Raw genomic sequence first — 19494 nt, forward strand, 5'->3', positions numbered from 1 at the left:
TTAAAGTGGAGTTTTTGATTGCAAGCCACGCTAAGTTATAGCTCCTCCTGAAAATCCTGGACCTGAATGATTAAATATATGCCATACATGACGAGAATTGTAAGTAGTTCTTTCTTTGGTATGTAGTTTCTATATTAAAGAGTGTTCAGCATATGAGTAATGTACACAATAATATTCTCTATGCCATCCTGCATCTGTGGCAATGCTTCTCCAATTCCATTATACTGACATCAGTACCTAGCAGAAATTAACACTTTCTTCTTAATTATGCCAATTGCAGGTTCAACAAAAGCATATGTTAGCAACTGAAACACTTGTTCACAGTTTTCAATGTATTCAAAATATGAATCAGCCTTAGGAAAAGCTGATAACAATGCAACCATATTAGAACAATTAGCTTCAAAACATTGATGATACAATATAAAAATCAAAGAAATTGTGGATCTCTCACTAAATCAGTGTAAGAATTTTTTCTCTCACATGCACAATTGATGTGAACTCCTGCACTTTGTGAGGAAAAGTTCTCCTTGTACAATTTATCTTGCCTGAAATCCAAACATCCACTCACGTGTGTGGCATGTAAAGAAGAGAGAATCATGGTGGCTAAGTGGTATGTTGGTTGCATGCTTGGCTTATTATGATACACAAATATTACTTTATGTTATTGTAGATGAGGGGCTCTGAAATGGTCAATAAGCTGGTCAGTTGTAGCTATGGTCACTTGGGTGTCAGTATTAAATGTCTTCAGTTATGTCCAGGTGCAGATGTTGGTGGTAATAAACTGGTGCACTGTACTCAACCTGTTGAGCTTTCAACAGTAAAGAATGTCCTTTCGGGGATCCTGTGGTGGATGTGGTCACACCGAATACTTCTTTCGTCTCATAGCAACTTTATAAAATACTACATCCAGTGGACACTTGAAAAGACCACAGTTGTGCTTTATTAACTACATTATCTGTATCTCTTTCTCATACTTTACTTGTTATCTCACAACTTTTTTTTCTTCAGAAAAGCATTAAAAGTGCTTGTTAACTCCTCTTGGACATTTATAAAACTCCAATCAGGGAATGTTTTGAGAATTTAGGCTAAAGGTCAATGAACCACTGTATCATCTAAGGGTTTTGAATGAATTTCTTTTGAGATTTCTTCCATAAGACTCCCAAGTTTCTCCAGAGAAGTGGTTGCCATGGTAAATTTTCTTGGCATTCTGGTGAAAAATTTCTCTTAGAGATGACATATCAGAAGTTATATGTGTTTAATTTCTATTTTCAAGAATGGGAAATATATACCAACCCAGATATTTACTTTATTTTTTAATCTATTAAGTTTGTTATACTGATGATTGTGTATGAATATCCCAAATCTACAGATATTTTAAGTGACAAAGATTTTAGTGGGGTTCTGTTAACTATACACGTGGTGTTAAGGACCATGGTGATATTATATGTGCATATGAAACTTGCAACATTCCTTTTATTCCAGGTCTTGCCCAAATTTGGAGGAGAAGAAAGAAGTTTCTTTTTTAATGTGTCTAATAAACTGTCTTGTGGTGAGGTACATCAACAAGTTTCACCAGCTTTGAAGCAGAGTTACGTTTCTGCTGTACATTCCACTGCTTTGTATAGGATGCAAACACTTACAACTAAGCCCTTTTTAACCTATGTTAGAACTTTATCATTTTCCATGAAATATTCAGTGGAGAAATCAGCCTTTACTATAATTTCTTTTTAAAAGAAAACTCTAGTTTGCCCAGTCACAAATTGCAAGACTTTTATATAGTTTCATCTCTAGTATTTTCAGGTTATGACCATGATGCAATGTTATACTACAAAATTCAACACATGCAGATTCCATGAACGTTGATTGATCTCCAAAAGAGAAAACTAAAAGGATAACCAAAAGAAGCCTGCTAATATTTGCCCTCATGAAAGTTTCTCATTATTTTATGTAAAAATATGCAACTTTCATTTGGTGAAACTAGTGAGGCTCTCATCTTGACCTCTGTGATATCAAGGTTCTGCTTGACTTCAACTTTTTTTGTTTCTACCTCCTTTCAAGAGGCATTTCTAAAGCCTGCTAATTCCATTATTATTGTTCTCTGCTTGGATAGCAGTAAGTTTTTGGATTTACAGTGCTAAAATCAGCGGTTCAATTCCACTCGGTGGACACAACAGATAACTTGATGTGGCTTTGCCATAAGAAAATGCACAAACACACATTCACTATATGGCAGTTTCATTTTAATGCACAAAATTACAGATCAAGTGATGATTGTGTTCACTAAGGAGTATCAGAGCTAGTTAACAAGCATACTCCTTTTGTTACTGTTTCACCCACTATGTCCATCCACAAGTCTATTGACTGGGCAATCATGATATTATCTCCATGCTTGTATATGGGAAATTAAATTAAGCAGGTACACCTTTATGATCTTAATGAGTAGTTCTATCTTGGAATACTTCAATAGGTCCAGCCCCCTCTTTGGTGGTCAAGATATTGATGGGAAGGGTCAGTTTCTGGACTATATACTTTCAGGTCTCAACTTTTTTTTGTTCAGTACTCAATAATATATCTATTATCAATGCCTAAAATTTGACATTTACTATCATTGAACTATCTATTTATTGATCTTCCTTGTTTTCTTTCCTTGGAGGTGGACAATGCTCCAAAAGATAGTGCTCTGTTTCACATTCTGAGTGAGATTGGTCATAGTCAGTGCCACCTGTCTTGTGTATTATGGTGGAAATTGGAGAAGGCCAACTGGCCCATTTTCACCTTTCTCTTGTAACTTGATAATATTGTTCATGTAGCTGTCATTACAATCTCTAAATCCTGACACACTATCAGTAACATCATTCATGGAGGACTCTTGACTACAAAAAGTCATGGAAAGCTCAGATTTGAGCATATGATGCTTTCTGCAGATATACTGCTCTTGCTAATTGTATAATCTTTCAAAAAGCTGTTATACATACCCAGCAATAATCTTAGATTACATTAATTTCTAACATATCTTTCATAATCATTTTTATGATAATTTGAGACAAGATTCGAAATGAGAATGGGAATTACATATTCCATCTTATTTTCAAACTTGCAACCCAATGATTAAAAATACCTCATCCGTGCCTTTTGGATCATGAAGACACATGCTGAAAAATCTGCACTCATTTTATAACCTGATTGTCTTTATGATTATAGTCAACCATTTTCTTTGAAGCAACTAAAACTTGTTATAAATTTGTTGAGAAATACATCAGCCAGAGTAGATGTCATTTGTCACGATTACTATATAACCTCCCTCCTGCCTCTCTTGATCGTTTTCTGGTTTTTTAATCAGTTTTGTTAGGAGAAAAAATTCCTGATTGATGGAATAATGCTATTGTCATCCTTTTTTTAAAAGTATTGGAAGGGTCCTAACATTTATTCTAATTATAGACCTGTTGCTTTGACATGTTGCTCTGTAAAACTCAAAGGAGGATCATTAATGGTGGTCTCTTGTTTAATTTGACAAATTAAACAACCTCCACTAACTTTCAGTTAGTTTCTGCAGACAGTAGTCCATGGTGAATAACTAGATTGAAGTTGTCAATCATGAAAGCCTTTTTTGAGACTGAGTTTTTGCTTTTATCTGTTATGACCACAAAAAGGCTTACAACACCACATGGAGGTTTGTCATTTTAAAATACCTCCATTCACATGGATTGCATGAACATTTCCTCATTTTTATCCATAATTACCTATACTTTCAATGGTCCAATCCAATTTTTTCCATTGCAGCAAAGAGTACATTGGGACTGTGTTTTGAGTGCATTACTTTTTAGCATTAAGATCAAGATCATCTCTAAACTTTTTCTTACAGTTGCAAACATACTCTGTAGCCATTACTTTCAGATTTTTTGTTAGTCATTAAATGAAATATATTAAGCAGCAGCTTCATCATCAATAAAATGTGTGAGTGGATCACTGCAAGTGATTTTATGTTCTCATTACTTAAAACCATTTGCAAGCAATTATGCTACCAGTAGGAATTTCACCCTATTTCTAAGCTCTGTCTTGGTGTTATTCACATTCCAATAACAGCCAACACAAAGTTCTTAGGATTTGCCTTTGTTAATAAACATACTTGTATTCCACATTTAAAACAGTTTTAAGAGAAGTAGACAAGAGAACTAAGCATCTTTCACCTCTTAGGGAGTTATATATCACGTTCTTATTCAATCTTAGCAGAATCTTGGGGCGTTTGATCAATACTTTGGCCTGAACTTCTGCATTGAAGAGGATGAACCATGTATCTCATCAAAGGCTTTGGATCTACACAGGGATATTTCATGCCTCTCCCATCTATAACTCACACACACAATATCTTCAATCTGTTTCATTATAGACATTTATAACTTTCTTTACAGTAATGCTGCTAATTGTTTATCACTGTCCTCGTATTACAGTTGTCAGTATGTTTTCCAGTTTTGATGGACTGTACACTTTTATCACCTGATTTATATAACATCTGTAGGCATTGAACACATAAATGGCTCAAATGTAGGCAGATACAACTTGAGCAGTCTCTGATATGCAAATGGAACAGCTTTGATAGCCAGATCAAAATCATAAGTGCAACATCTCTTGGATGCAGTGGTTCTTGAAAGTGAGATGAAAAATCCATCAATGTGAAAAATATTAAATGCATGGTCATATCAAAGAAAACAATCACAACACCCTATAATATGCAAAGCAAAGAAGCTAAAATAAAAACAAGTCAAGAAATACACATATCTAGGCTTTACCATAATAACAGATGGATGATGCAAAGAAAAAATATAAAAAAGAATAGGAATGGCAAAAAATGCTTTCTGAAAAATGAACCCAATACTGAAGAAGAAGAACATTTCTATTACATTTAAACTTGAGCTCTTAAAAGTTATGTTTGGTCTTTTCTACCGTATAGATGTGAATGTTAGATGGTAACTAAAGAAGTTACAAGCTACTGAAATATGATTTTAGAGAAAAATGCTCTGGATAACATGGGTTGAAGAAAATTACAAATGAAAGGTACTAGAAAGAGCAAAAGCAAGGAATTATTTTATAAAAACTATCAGAAAAGACAGCTAAAATTCCTTGAGCATGTCATCCAGTAAAAATTGAAAAAGAGACAGTGGAAAGCAAAGAACAAAATATGTTACTGGCCTAAAGAAGTGGATTGACAATGCAGCTCTGAAAGGCAATGACATTATCCAGTTAGGTCAAGGCAACTAAAGAAAGAGTGTAATTATCACCAACATCCACTCATAAACAAGACACAAGAGAGAGAGATGCACTTTACACATAATTAGTCTACTACTTCTACTTTTGATTTTTATATCTAAGTGAAGCTAATGGAGTTAGGCTAGACATTAGATGGTGTATAATTCTGATGATCAGTCCACACCATGACCTGCAAGTATTCCTCATTAGAATCTTTCACTGAGTTACCTGAAGAAGTCAAGTACTCATGACTAGAAGCACTTACTTTTCTAACAAACACCTTTGGAGCCATAATTTCATTCCCATTTTTAGAGATGATTCATCACTGCATAATTTTGCTAAATGATTTAATTTAGCATTGTCGTTTCTCACAGAAACAGTTTCACGAATTTTGTATTTATTATTGAGATGTATGCAATATTACTTGCTCTGGATAATGTAGATGATGAGTAGTACATTAGTTGTACTATATATACTGACAACATTTTTACACAGGTCCTGAAATTGTTTTATGTCAGTTAACACCCATTTCCTTTGGATATTCAGTAATAACATGGAAAACTGTCACTGTCACTTGTGATTAGTGTGTAAACAGTACATATTGCCTTCAGAGATGGCAAAGTTTGATATGGAATCCCTCTTTCACGCTTTAAATTCAGTCTGATGGCTGGCCCTGTTTTCCACCAAGTCAGAAAATAGATGCAACTTAACCATGAATATATCTTAATTGCCAAATTGCTCCACATTCAAACAGTTCATATTGACAAATTCTGACTTATCCAAGCTCAATATTATATTTTGTGCCATCTATACTTCAGTGAAGTTACCTGCTTGAAGTAATGATCCAGATATACTCTTGTCTCAGCTTTGGGCATAAGGGGAAATCCATCTCATCTCATTCACATGGACCTGTAGTTGCAGTAAACCTTTCACTGAGCTGTCTTGCCAATGTACCACAGCAGGAAGGCTCATTTTCTTCTGTAAGAATGACAAAAAAATTCAACCTAAGGTTTAATCTTGACTTGTTTTTCATAAACTCATCTTTGTTTTCTAGGCTAATTATCTAAACTCTAATGTATGATCATACACTTTAAATCCAATTCGCTGTTTTTGTTGTCAGGGTTTTTGCAATCCAAAGACATCTTGTCCCAGTTCTCTCATATATATTTGTGCTATGCTGGTGATAATGGCCATGAGAGTAACGACTACTGTGAAGATTCGTGTATTTCTTACTTTTAAGTTTGTATAAAGTGACAGTCTGAAAAGAAAGTGCTGCATATTAAAACCGTTAATATCTCAACTCTGTGTTGATTAAATTTTCCTATTGTAGTATACAGTGGTACCTCGGTTCTCGAACGACTCCCTTCTCAAACAATTCGGTTTCCGAACATATTGTTTGAGAAAAAAAAATGTCTCGGTTGTCGAACATAAACTCGGTTCCTGAACCAAGCTGTTGTGGTCCGAACCCCGAAATAACGACCCTTCGACCATTTTCGGCCCACGCCAAGCTTGCCTAAAACATTTTACCCGCACCTGTCGTTCAGTCCACACCTCGCTAAAATCTTCTGTGAACGCTCTCGTTTTTCTTTTTTTTCAAAATATTGTTATTAAATAAAACATCATGGAGTCAAAGAAAGATAATGAAAGCAGCAAACCAAAAAAAAAGAAAAGTTGTTAGAGCCAAAATAGAGGTGAAAAAGATCTCATAGCGAAGTATGAGAGTGGTGTACGCGTGTCTGTAGAATGCCTCAAGACTTGGTGGTGAGTATCACCTTGTTTAGCTTTAAGATTAACACTGTCACACAACAACTTACACTGTTGTGAATAGTTTCTGTGTTGATGAAGTCATATTTTCTGTCACTAATCAAATGTGAGATATGTTGATCAGTAGCTATAAAGTACCCCAGTATCTTGTATCAGTGGACAACTGCAGATAGGTTTACTTTTTCATGTTCAAAATCTTTTTGTTTGCAATTCATTCACCACTAGAGTCTACACCCTGTACCAGAACTCAACTTAGGCTGAATAGATATTTCTGATGTTGCTGAGACTAAGTTTCTTGGACTTGTTCCAGATTAAGAGCTTACATTCATTTCACACCTGAAGCAACTGAGTATAAGGTGTTACAAAATCCTTAAAATCCTACATGCCTTCTCTTTTACATCTAGGGAAACATTTGGATGTTCCATGCTCCATATTTATCATGCCCTTACTTGACCTAAGATAGACTACGGATCATTGGTTTATGCTTCTTTCAGAGCCACAGATTTGTGAATACTAGATCTTATCCACCAGCAAAGGCTTTGATTATGCTCTGCAACTTTCTAAACCTATGGAGTTTACACAATGAGTCATATGAGCCCCATTGCATATTCATCGTCAATAACGCTCTTTGCAGCCAAGCTTCAGTTTGTTCCTCAGCATCCAGCTTTACATTGCATTTTATTGCCTCAGTGGGACATGTTTGTTTTATAGCAGGCAGTCTTCTGTTTCTTCTTTTGGCCTTCACCTCCAAACAGTAAAATCTATTCTGATCCACTTAACTCTCTGAAGACCCTCAAATCCTTTACTGTATCTTCTCATCCAGTTTTGTTGTATATTAAGAAGTGAGTGGTCACTTTTCTGTTATCTGTGTTCATTGGATTCTTTTACATACTTGGCTATGTCAGCAACATTGATAACGAGCTTGCTGACACTTTAGCTAATTTTCATCCTACGGATACTGTTGAACCACTGCTCCTTCTTTATATATACGTTCAATCAACCATTGAGATACAGCTTTGTGCTTATTGTCAGGCAATACGGAATGAGCATAAGCTGAATAAACTATTTCAGTTTAAGCCCATCATCATCAACTGGTTTCTAGTTTGCAAAGAGACTGTTGAGAGGAAATTGTTCTGATGAGCTTTCTTATTGGTGATAGCTTCTTCACACATCATGTTTGGCTACAGAGTTGTGATCCTTCAAATGGAGAAAAGCATGACATCCAGCTCATAAATGCTCATACTTTCCTTTTCTTTTATTATGAAGAAAATTGATGTATAAACAATGTTGAAAAGTAGCTGTGATCAATCCCTGATACTACTATGTTCGTGTAATTCGTATGCCAAGTGTCTCGATAACCTTTAATTACATGGTTAACCATATAAAGTATATATGTACAATTTAAGTAAATATATGCAACATTGTAGTAAGCACCATGTCTTATATTCTTATGCAAAATTTACTCAGTATATCTAGAGCACATGTGTTGTTGATTGTTATAGGTGTTTCTATTTGTATAGGCCATTGGCCTTTTAAAGTCTGTTATTTTTTTGAAAAATTCCTATAACAATGGAATTTTTTATTTGATCCACTTATGTTGATTTGTTAACTGGGTATTCTACTACTTTCTGTATTGAGTCCACCCAGTTTTGACCTTTTTTTTTTCGTTTATAGGTAATTTGTATTATGTTGTATTTTGTTTGGCACAGATAGCCTAGAAGACATGATGCCATTCATACCAATAGCGACAAAAAGTTACTTTAGAACGATATTTCTAACACAAAAGTGTATGTATCACCATAGGGAAATGACCTAGAAGAGTAGTATTAATTGCAAAAGAAATGTATCCATATTCTTTGACTAACATTATATTGTTAAAAATACACAAATATGAACCAATTAGAATGTTACCCTGCACCTATAAAAACAATTCCATATGCAACTGTAGGAATACGGAATACAATTAAGTTCAATCGGTTTGAGTGATTCCCTTTTGGTAAAAACCATATGTTATCGTACAGAAAAATTAGACCATGTAATCTTTGTACATACTAATTTTTTCATTCTTTTCAATAAAACTATTTTGTAGTAGTCGTTCTTCATGTAGTAAAATATATTTTTGTCTTGAAACTGGAAAAGACCAATGATTTCAAACTCTTTACGAAGGTACTCACAGTCTCTAATGTAAACAATCCCTTGGGAGTAGGTTTATTACATAATCGAGACAACCTATAAATTCTTTTTTGTCGCGGGCCGGCGTGGCCAGATGGTTAAGGCAATCAATTAATAATCTAAGGGTCGCGGGTTCGAATCCTAGTTCCATCAAACATGCTCGCCCTTTCAGCCGTGGGGGTGTTATAATGTTACGGTCAGTCCCGCTATTCGTTGGTAAAAGAGTAGCCCAAGAGTTGGCGGTGGGTGGTGATGACTACCTGCCTTCCCTGTAGCCTTACACTACTAAATTAGAGACGACTAGCACAGATAGTCCTCGTGTAGCATTGCGCGAAATTAAAAAAAAACAACTTTTTATCGCATCCACCATCAGACTCTATTCATGTTAAGTAAAGGAGTTTAGGTAATTTGATATTTGGGAGTTATTATAGTAATTTACTGTTGTTTATTTCATTTAAAGAAGGTAATTTTGTTTGTACACTTGTTTTAATTCAAAAATACTTTTTGTTATTGTGACTTTAACTTCGGTCTTTCACTTTTAACTACCACATTGTCATTATGCTATTTTTAGTCCAGTTGGTGTTCATTTTCAGTTTGACATTTGAGTCACGTGATCGAAAATAGTTCTAACATGGTTTCTAATTATATCAAAAAATGTATTTCTAGGTACAACAGAAAAGTCAGGGTGATGTTTCAGTTGAAGCATTTGTGTACAAAACATTTTGTGAACATTAAATATAAAATGTTGTACATATCGTACTACTCAAAAATGTTTCTTAAACTTTGAAAACGTTTCTAGTTATTGAATCACACGCTTGTTGCCTGACGTCTAATCTTCTCTGGCAACAAATACGATACAGATATCGTATTAAATTAAAACAAAAACTTAGAAAGACAGCCTGCACCGATATCTCAAGAGAGAGTCAACATGGATTCATCATGGAAATCTTTCCTAGCTTTTTATTTTTTTTTATTGAATGTTACTTATAGACAATGAGAGGTGTGTAGTCTTGGTACACTGCTGGCCAAAATCTTAAGGCCAATGAACATAAAGACAAAATATGCATTTTGCTTTGTTAGACTCAACCACTTATTTGAGTAGAGCTTTAAAAGATGAAAATAAGAAAAGGGGAAAAAATGTATAATTTAATAGGAAAAATGTGAACACCATGAAATTATCCTAAATACTAGCTCGTCAAAAGTTTAATACCATATCAAAAAGAAGTCCTGAACAGGGTAGGAAATGTCCAGCAACAGATCTCAGTAGTGAGCTGTACAGCCATCATTGCAAATAACTACAAACATTCGCTTTGGCATGGTCGATATAGGCGTTTGCAGAAGGCTGGCTGGAATGTTATTCCAAGTGGTGAAAATGGCTTCACAAAGATCATGCACTGTTTGAAACTGACGTCTATTTCTATAGATTTCCCTTGCTATTCACCCCAAACATTTTCAATAGGGTTCAGTTCGGGCGAACACGCTAAATAGTCCAAAAGAATCACGTTATTCGCCATGAAAAAGTCCTTTGTCCTGCGGGCTTTGTGGATTACAGCGTTGTCCTGCTGAAAAATCCAGTCATTTCCACACAAACAAAGGTCTTCAGTCAATAAGGATGCTCTCTCCAACATTCCAATGTAACCAGCTGCTGTTTGACGCCCCAGTATAACCTGAAGCTCCATTGTTCCATGGAAGAAGAAAGCACCCCAGATCATGATGGAACCTCCTCCACTGTGTCGTATTGAAAATTCACCAGTGGGATATCATTATCGTGCCAGTAACGTTGGAAGCCATCTGTATCATCCAGGTTAAATTTTTTCTCATCAGAGAACAAAACCTTCTTCCACTTTTCTACGTCCCATGTTTGGTGCTTCTCAACAAAGTTTAACCGAGCTATTTCGTGGTGTGAAAGGAGGCGTGGCCTTTGAAGACGTTTACGGTTTATAAAACCTCTCGTAGATGCCTTCTTATTATTCTTGAGCTGCGTTCTGCATACGTAAGGGCCTTAATCTGGTTCGACGATCGGCTGGTGTCTTGCCGAACAACCCGTCGAATCCTCCTGCTCAACACCGGCGAAATTTTATTGGGCCGACCACTTGAAATTCTCCTTCCGTATCCCTCAGGGTCTTTTAAGAAATTTGCAACAGCAGTTTTACTACGCTCAATCTCACCAGCGATGAGAGAGACTTTGCTTTTACTGCTCGACAATTCTGCCACGTTCAAACTCTGTCAATGTTTTAGCCTTTGCCATGTTTTACCCAATGTAACACAGGAGATGTCAGTGAGAAATGTTAACAACACTAATGCTTGAACACAAATGACTAAATTTCGTTACGTGTTCACTGATTAATGCTTCGTTTCAGTATGGTCTTAAAGTTTTGACCAGCTGGTATTTAGGCTAATTTCATAATGCTCACATTTTCGTTATTAAATGCTATTTTTTTTTTCCTTTTCTTATTTTCATCTTTCGAAGCTCTACTCAAATGAGTGGTTGAATCTAACAACGCAAAATGCATATTTTTTTTTATGTTCATTGGCCTTAAGATTTTGGCCAGTAGTGTATATTCAGGTTTTGAAAAGGCTTTTAGTAAGTTGTCATACAGTAGATCGACTAAAAACGTATATGTGAATTATACTGGATGCAATCTGTCTTAAACGTCCTACGGTTAGTAAAATTACTTTTCTTGTCAGTTTTGGGGTACTGATTTCGTAATCTATTTATGTTACCAGTCAGCTAAAGGTAATTGGAGCGTGAAAACCCATAAATTTGAAACAAACGTGAAATCATTATTTTTGTACTGCTCATGTGATGTTTCTTTGAAATATGGCCATGTATATGTCAAATTGAAACTTAAAATTGGTAGAGGTGAATTACTTCGTGTGGCATGTACGTGAATACATATCAACTAGCAAAATTTTGATACAATATACATATACATACTTATAGAGTGTCACAAACACCATTCTAAAAATGTCTATTTCATTTCTAATTTCATCTTTAATGCAGAATAAATTCACTAATGGTTTGCTAATCTAGATATGTTAAGTTATAGTTTATGTAATACGTGACAGCTCTTAATCCATTTTGTACACGTATATAAAATACAGTCAGGGTTGCATTTGCAGATAATTTAAATGTGTCTGTTTATTTTGATTGTGAAAGAAGTAAATGTAACTGTGACGGTTTTTATAATGCCGACGCACACTATTTTAACAATCACACTTTGTTGGTTGGAGTACAAAATCTGATATACGAAATATTCTGATTTGACTTATAGAGGAACATCAAAGTCCTACTTGAAGTAATTTTTCAAGTATAATACGACTTGTTCTCACTGAAGCTTTGTGTAGGTGTTGAGGTGCGTGTGGTATATGGTAACATATTTAATTGTTCTTTTTTACAACCATTCCACACCATCTTTTGTAACAGGAGTCATGAACAATAGCACTCAGTTACTAGAAACGTTGCGTTTTGGTGGCATTTCTTATTAATTCTTTGGGCCCGGCATGGCCAGGTTTGTCAGGGCGCTTGACTCGCAATCTGAGAGTCGTGGGTTCGTGAGGGCGTTGTAATGTGACGGTTAATACCACTCTTCGTTAGTAAGAGAGTAGCCTAAGAGTTGGCGGTGTGTGGTGATGGCTAGCTGCCTTTCCACTGGTCTTTCACTCGTTTAGCTTTACTCGAAATTGAAAACAAACAGGCAAACCAAAGATAGACTGGTGTAACAAAATATTTAATACATTATCTCTCCGTTATATGACACTAGAACTAAAATCAGTGTTAATGTTGTTACATATCAGATGAAACACATTAGGTTTTGTTTTCATTACATGACAGAGAAGAGATTGTTTCTCAAGTAGCAGTCATGTGGCTAATGAACAAAGGTCAGTTAGAAAGACTAACTGAATAGAAAATTATATAAGAATTGTACACTAACGGTAAAGTAACAGACTTGTATTAAAGTTAATTTAATTTTGATAACCCAGTATTTATAATTCTTGAATATCTTAGTTTGTGTTATTTGTGAATATCAACTGTTATCGAGTTATCAACTTCTTAGAGGAAATTGCCCTTTGTGTAAACTTGAAGAATATAGTTCTAATTGTAAGATAATGAAAAATATTATTTCTTAACGTGTTTAAGCTATTACATCTTCAAGAGGTTAACTTATCTTGGGGTGTTGTATTTGTAAAGTTGTAATTAAACGACAGTTGTACGAATTGTAGATCGAAAATAGAAAGATTTAAATTTGTTTTACTGGCTGTTAAGCTCAGTGAACATAACAGCTTATTTTGGTTGTAGAGTATATTTTGTAATTATAGGTGAGCAAGTTGGATTTATAAAATGTGAAAGAAAAGGTGTATATTTTCTTACATTTTATCGTAAGCAACTTTTAAGATACGGAAATAGAACTTATGATTGTTTTGTAACAATGAATGCTTTGTTTTTTTGTTTGTTTGTTTTCTAAATTTCGCCCAAAGCTACTCGAGGGTTATCTGCGCTAGCCGTCCCTAATTTAACAGTGTAAGACCGTCAGCTCTTGGACTACTCTTTTACCAACGAATAGTGAGATTGATCGTAACATTATAACGCCCCCACGGCTGAAAGGGCGAGCATGTTTGGTGCGATGGAGATTCGAACCCCCAACCCTTAAATTACGAGTCGAACTCCTTAACCTACCTGACCATGCTGGGCCCACTATGTAAAGTAAACGAACTTTGTTGACTGAATTGAAAATTCAGTGACATACAAAACCTCTTGTTGAAGTATGATGAACATTAAATTTATGTAGAAAATATATAACTATATTGTGTATAACCATTTATTTTCAGTGTTGAGTATAATATAAATACACAGGTAGCAACATTGTATTATAACTGACTCGTACAATTTTTGTTTAAATATTTTTTTGCCATATTGATCTTTTTTTTTAAGTAAAACCCAAGTCAGATAGAGTGTTAAACATTCAAGTGAAAGCATTATGTTTTAATTAACACAAAAAGTCAAAGGAATTTCTAAACTTAATGTCCTTCCCTGTATATTTTCTAAAACCAAAGTTTGTCCAGTCAGTTTGTTTGTTTTTTGCACAAAGAAACTCGAGGACTATCTGTGCTAGCCGTCCCTAATTTAGCAGCGTAAGACTAGAGGGACGGCAGCTAGTCATCACCATCCACCGCCAACTCTTGGGATACTGTTTTACCAACGAAAAGTGGGATTGACCGTCACATTATAACGCCCCCACGGCTGGGAGGGCGAGCATGTTTTGGCGCGACTCGGGCGCGAACCCGCGACCCTCAGATTACGAAGCGCACGCCTTAACGCGCTAGGCCATGCCAGGCCTGTTTATCCAGTCAGACAATGATCTTGAATACCGAACACGTGACTCATATCAGGAATAGGTTGAAAGAGACCAAACAAACATATAGTCTATATGCAGTTACCAAGAAACAAGTAGTTACAAATAAGGACAATAACTGTTATTTATATAAATTCTTTAAAATGAGCTGACTTATAAAGCTAAACAATAAAATAAACATCCTTTTCAGAACAAATACTCAACATACTAAGAAACCAAATAAACACAGCCACACAACTATGTTCACCTGATAAAATTAACGATGAAATCAACTAAATAAAACAACACTTCATCAACATTAACAAATTTCCTCAAAAAACCCTGGAAAAAAATATACGCACACAACTAGACAAACAACAATAAATCTCAAGATACAACAAACAACAAAACCTTATACTGCTGTATACCATATGTTCCCAACATCAGCGAAAAATAACCACAATTAGATAAAACTTAAAACACAACATTCCAGTAAACACCAAATTTATTCGGAAACCAGGTACAAAACTCAAGTCCATACTATGTAAAAACTACATTGACAACATAGCACCAAGATAATTTGTAAAATACAATGCAACAAATGTCACGACTTCTGTACTGGAGAAACAAGCAGATAAGTGTTAATACCCATACCAGCAGTTCTGACATATTTTTTCCGCCTTTGTAAAATACATTACATAAATACAAAACATATAAGTTGAGACCTGTATACAGCCCCACAGGACTGTCGACCGTTTTAATTTGTTGTAATGATTTACTTATAAAGTGAGAATTTAAACACATGATTATGAAATTATATTAAAATTATAGTTTTAGGACTTTATAAACTATAATATCATGTTGATCTGCATCATACACATGCGTCCTCTGGTTTCACTTGTGGGAACTAGCAACAAATTTTTGGACAACTTCCATTGTCATGTCTGCCTGTCATAGCGACCCAGCAACATGCCCTCTGGTTCCTCTTTGTTGAATTATGAATTCACGACTAATGACTAACAATCGTCTCTCTATCTTTTGCTTATCCTATTCTGGTGGCACTTCACAGGACTAGACGTTAGAGTCTCTATTCCCTTTCCAATTGCCCGATAACGAAACCCGCACCTCCCTCTGGTGGTGTTTCGGATAACTATCGTCCTAACTACTACCACATATAACAGCTTTAACTCCAAATAAAATAATTTGTGTCCATTGTGATGTAGCTGGCTAATTGTATTTATTATTGTATTTGATTCATCCATGTTATACAATATTTATGAATGACTTATATAAAGTTTTCACATATGTGTTGAATTATACACATGCATTTATTTACAGGTATATTGCTACGTACATCTATCACCATTACATTTTGTCATACACAAATTAATGGCTTCGAACAAACTGTCTCTAGCTTTCAAAATATTTGTTTATAATATTATCATTTTCTATAGTTTTGGAAAGTAATGGCCACCGTGAACCATGAAACTCGTGCATTTTTATCTCAGTCATCATAACCGAGTTCAGCTGAACTGGGCTTCTCAGTTAAAATTCTTGTAAGTCAGGATTAACTATTCATGTCATTACTATAGCACCAAGGCCGGATTAACGGTTTTATTGGCCCTAGGTTTTTCAACTTATAGATGACCCCTCGAGACAGAACCTCTACGTGCAATACATTTACAATTGAAGTTTGAGGCCCACTAATTAGTGTGAGGCCCTGGGCTTCAGCCCGCTAAGCCCATGCCTTAATTTGAGGTTGTATAGCACATATATATATACATGTATATCAACACACACTAAAACAAAGCATAACTTTTCCCACATCATGTGGAGAAGTTTTATTTCTCTTTTTGTGTAGTTAGTTGCTAAATAATTTAGTAGTGTAGTTCGTGGAGCTTTTACTACTCCTCAGTTAGAAAATAAGAGTGATTCTCAAGAAATATCTATGTCATTTTGCCTTGCAAAAAACAACTTGGAAAACAAAGTCACAAAAGCCCTTCAGATGTGCATATCTTTGAGAAACTACATATTATATTTACTGCCACAAGCCACCTAAGCGGTGTTAATTATCTATCATCCAATGAATATCTATCATAATGAAACACTGGTTGATGGGTTGTAAAGTCATAAAGCCATTTTGGACCAGTTAACTTTGCAATCAACACAGCATCCATACTTCTGATAATTAGGTGATCATTTTACAATGTCGAGCATACGCTGTACATTACAATACCATCTATTAGCCCAGAAATAAGGGATGCACTTCCTTTTTAGCTGAATTTTCAAATTCCTAGTTATCATCTTCAGTCGTACAAACTGTTTAGGTGCTTGACATTATATCCACTAGCACCAGGCATTCTATTTTCGTGGTGATAAAATAGAAATCACACAATGTACTATACATGATAAACAATACTCGAGAATTTGAAAAGTGAGGATTATCAGTGTTTCTTAATCACCGGGTACCGTAGCTAATGATCAGGTTTAATCCAGTCATGTCAACTGGAAAAACGTTTCTGAAGCCATCTTCATATTTGACTTTCTGAGATATGACCACTTCAATGTTTCATAACTAGTTTGGAGTGTAAACCTATGTCCATATGGATAATGATGAAAGTGATTCAGGACTCAAGAAAGTTAATCACACATTTAGAATTGTGTAGTTCTTCTTTTCTGCAGCATTCGTTGCCTCACTATAGTAGACAATCACATGCTTTTTCAGTATTGTATTTCTGTCAAAACTGCTCCCATTGCAAAATCACTGGCGTATGGATATAAAACGAGTGGATTTTACAAAATAGTAACCTAATTCATTTTCAGTTTGTTGAATGCTTGTTTACATTCAGCAGTCCAAAAAACGTATTTCGTTTTTCAAATAGTTTGTGTAGAGGGTGAGCTATAACAATGAAAGATATTGCAAAATGATAATAGTAAGCGCACAGTCCAAAAAATCCTCTCACCTCTCCCAGGTTCTTTGGTATTGGCCTATTTTTGATAAAGTCAATCAGTGATGAATCTGTAGACACTCCTTCATTGTCGATCTTGTGTTACAGGAAACACACTTGTAAATGGAATAATTCACACTTATAAGTTCAAGTGTGAATTTGTAGATTAGATTTGTATTCGTAATTGGTGTTAATAAAATAATAAAAGGGGTTTCCTTTCTCAACCATTCCAGAACTTTTCTTAGCCCCACATAAGGACATTCAAAGTCTTTCCATGTCATCCAAGAAGATTACGTCATTCCAAGGTATTTCAGACAGAGAACACTTTATTCATCAATGAAATTCAGCAGGTACATCAGTCGCTCTATCTTTCTTTATATTTAGAAGTTGTTTTCCACTTTTCATTTCCAGATGGGGCCGAGTAATCATAATTGGAAAACCAATATCAACTAACATATTGCAAGACTTTCCATCAATAAGTACTCATGGCTGGTTTCTTTAACCAATGAACTAATTATCACACCTAGGACAGATAAGATATGATTTGCTGCAGTTTCTTTTATAAACCCAGCTAATTCCTGTTTCCCAATGTATGGTTAACCTTTTGATATTATTTTAATCTAATTGGGCTTAAAGACCTATGCATGGGGTGTTGTCTCCCCTGTATATTACCAGTTGTTGGTTTCTTACAATCTTGGCTTAATCGCCAAGTTTCTACATCGATAACAATTTACTCTTTCTGGTATCCTTCAGAGTCATGTGAAGAGAAAAGTGCAGCCAGGCCATGGCCCAACCACTATTTCATGGCATGTATAGCTTCAACTTATGTATTAAAACTTTCTTCTTCTAATTCAATACATCATATTATATTTATGCAGATTCAATCTCAAAGCATAACATTTTCAAAGGCTTTTCTGATGAGCATGTCCCTAGACCCCTCTAGAAATAACAATGTGGCAATGGTCTTACCACTTCATAACTGCTACCTGTGAAAATATCCGCACACAGGAGATCTTATCCCTCACAATATTTTGTCCACAGTTCTTGATAATACGTTCTTTCAAATTACACTTGAGACATTTATTTATAGTGGGTTATTTTTTCCATTCTGTGTAGCAAGTTGTCTATCTAATAATTTTAGTTTTTCATGACTATTATCAATGTCAGTTAATGTATCAATATGATTCAATTTGACGACCTCATAACTTTGGGATGGTGTCTAGTTGTTTATCATCAATTGCAGATCTTCACTTAAAAATGTAAACTTAATTTTTATAAGCTTATTTCTCATATTCTGTTAGAGCTTCATTAAATTGGTCACATACTAATGAATCTACCATTTTATGAGGATAATTTATATAAAATGATTTTTGCAAATCTTTTCAAATATTCAGTAAGGTCTCTTCTTCTTTTATCTATACCCTTTTCCAGAACTTATCTCTCTATACTTCATTTTGCTGCAACACACTAATCTCGTTAGATATGGTAGCCACAAGTACTTGGTAGTTGTTTCAGCTCACAGTAAGAAAGTTGCTTAATGCTGTTGGAGCTGCACCTTTTAAGTAAGCAATAAGATGGGTGGTTTGCTGTTCACTATTTTACTTATTTATTTCGTAAATTATTTCAAACCGAGTCCTATCTTATCTGTCGATATTGAATTGGACAGCAAAATTATTGAGCTAGATCTGACAACTTCGTAGCTGAAGCAGTCCAAGAAAGTGTTTCATTAAGAAGTGGTATAGCAGTAGTTGTCCTAGGTGTGAACTAAATAATTTCTCCTGTTCCAATATTGCAGCAGATGGCATTCCAAGCTGAAACTCCCGAGATGATACATAAATAATTATGGCTTACTTTTTGTTTTACTTTAAATTTTCTGCTTCTTTCTTCTAGACATTATTTTAGTGTCCTGCCTCTTTCTTGATGTCCTTCTTTCCATTATTTTATCATGTGTAGTACATTTCATATCTTAGTTTATTCCCATGTAATAATGGTCTTATTTTAATTCCCTATCATTTTCTTCTTCTTTTTTTTAA

The sequence above is a fragment of the Tachypleus tridentatus genome, chromosome 4 (genome assembly GCF_004210375.1).
Source record: "Tachypleus tridentatus isolate NWPU-2018 chromosome 4, ASM421037v1, whole genome shotgun sequence".
In the NCBI taxonomy this organism is placed as follows: domain Eukaryota; kingdom Metazoa; phylum Arthropoda; class Merostomata; order Xiphosura; family Limulidae; genus Tachypleus; species Tachypleus tridentatus.